The sequence below is a fragment of the Arachis ipaensis genome, chromosome B03, assembly GCF_000816755.2.
Source record: "Arachis ipaensis cultivar K30076 chromosome B03, Araip1.1, whole genome shotgun sequence".
NCBI classification, from domain to species: Eukaryota; Viridiplantae; Streptophyta; class Magnoliopsida; order Fabales; family Fabaceae; genus Arachis; species Arachis ipaensis.
The window spans coordinates 724,065-726,334 of record NC_029787.2 but is presented as its reverse complement, the minus strand read 5'-3'; positions in this window follow the sequence as shown (position 1 = coordinate 726,334).

Genomic DNA, 2,270 nt, shown 5'->3' with positions numbered 1-2,270 from the left:
CTATTTGCAGGACTATGACAGAAAATGCATACTTTTATTTTGTCATGTACAAAAAAAATAAAAAAGAATTTACATTCCTTTGACATTCATATTTAAAAAATTATAATTTAAATACATTAAGTTATTTAAATTGTGATGTTTGATGATTGAAATTTATCTACAAGTACATAAAAGCATGACTGTAATAAGTTCCTATTTTATTCCTTGCTTAGGAGGCATTTGTTACGTTTAACTTTTAATTTTTAATTTTGTGAAAAGAATAGCCGAATAGGTATAAGCTTCATATTTTTGTTGAATTTAAGATACATTTATATTGAGTGCTAAAAATATTTAAGTGATTTTGACCTGATAAAAATTAAGAAGGGCTATTCAATAACTAATATGCATGTGAATGTGCATTGAACCTGTCGTATTATTTTTGTATTTTTTTTAATGACTTTTTTAAAATATTTCTCTTTTTTTATGACTTAAAAAAGATATAATAAATATCTACACCTACTAAGAAAAAAATACATAAATAAATTGATAAATACAATTGAATAATTAATATGGTAATTAATATGGATCAGCATCTACTTAGCACATAGAATATTTTATTGTAGGACTAACCAAACTGCAAACTTATAGATTAGTGGGACCCAACTTTGTAGAACATACTGTCTAGTTTTGCGTGTATAGTTCCTTACCCTCTTCCAATGTCGACATGTGTCTTTCTATAGGTGTAGAAAGAATCTTTTTTCTACACGGTAGAACTCACCAAACAAGGAAGGAATCTTGATCTTTAGATGCACACCTCATAAAACAAGACACAAGAAGAAGAATACGCACGTAGCTCGATCTTAAATTTTAAATGATATTTTAAAAATATTTTGTTTAAAATAAATCAATTTTAGAAAATTTAAAAAATATTTAAACAGAAAAGCTCTACATACATGGATGTTATCCAAATAACTTCCTCCACACACGCGTTCCCTCATCCCACAGTCGTTTGTTATACAGGCGCCTCATATAATGTATATAACGTAAACCTTTTTTGCGTGATAAACCTTTCTCAACGTAAACCTTGTTCTCTTTTCGCATTTTCTTTCTTCTTTTATGTTCTTCTTCTTCTTCTTCAACCTAATAAAATTCCTTATTCTCTGCATTATGGATCTGGATTGAGTTCGACGTAATTAGCTTTGTCGTGTTTCTTCTTCTTCTTCTTTTTTCTTTGATCTGACTTCTGAATTTGAAACAATAAATGAATCAATTTCAAATCAGTTAAATGAGTGCGATTTGGATTATTCTTCCGAAACGCATCAATTTGATGAGGTTTGGATTATTGAATTTTGAATCGAATTTAATGGAATGCAATTGCTAATTTTATTTGAATTGAATTGAATGGATGGAGGTGATCTGAATCTGAATTGAATTGAATTGATAATATCTAAATTGTAGACAGAGTTGTTTCAAATTTAGTTTTGTATAATGGATTATCTTTCGTTTACTGTGAGTAACCTTTCGGTTCGGTAATTATTATAGAGTTATTTCACCATGAGCATGTGTTCGGTTCGGATGCAAAAATGAGTCAAAAATGAGTCTGTAAAAAAAATTAGAGGAATATATTCTATTTTATTCACTGAGCACTATATAATTGTTTCACCGTAATAAAGCTTTTGGTTCACCATGCAAACCAGCTGTATTGTGGATGAAAAATTTGCCCCAAAGGTGGGAATGATTTTCAAGACACTAGAAGAAGCTGGAAAGTTCTACAAACATTATTCAAAATTTGCCGATTTTTCTACGAAAATAAGGAACACGATTCGGAACAGAGACAAGATTAAGAATCAACACCAACCAAGCGACTATTCTCGGAGTCCGAAGATTCGGGAGCGAAAGGAGATACTTCAACTTGCAAGATAATCAAGTTTGAGAATAAAAATTGAGAATTTGAATGGGCATATTTTATAATTCCCTTTTTAAGTCTATCTAATAGAATAATGCCAAACATATATTTGTTCGGTAAAAATATTATTCGTTTTTAAGTTTTTTTTTTTTAATTTTTATGTTTGGAATTTAGAATTTTTTTTTAATATAAGTTAATGTTATTTGGTTATTACTTGTGATTTTTTTTTCAATTTATACCGTTGATATTTTGTTATTTCTAATTTAGTATTTGATATCATAAAGTTTTATATTTTTAATATAAAATATTATTGATATAATTAAGTTAGTTATTAATTTTTAATGTGTAATTATTTAAAAAAACTTAATTCTAATTTCTAATTATT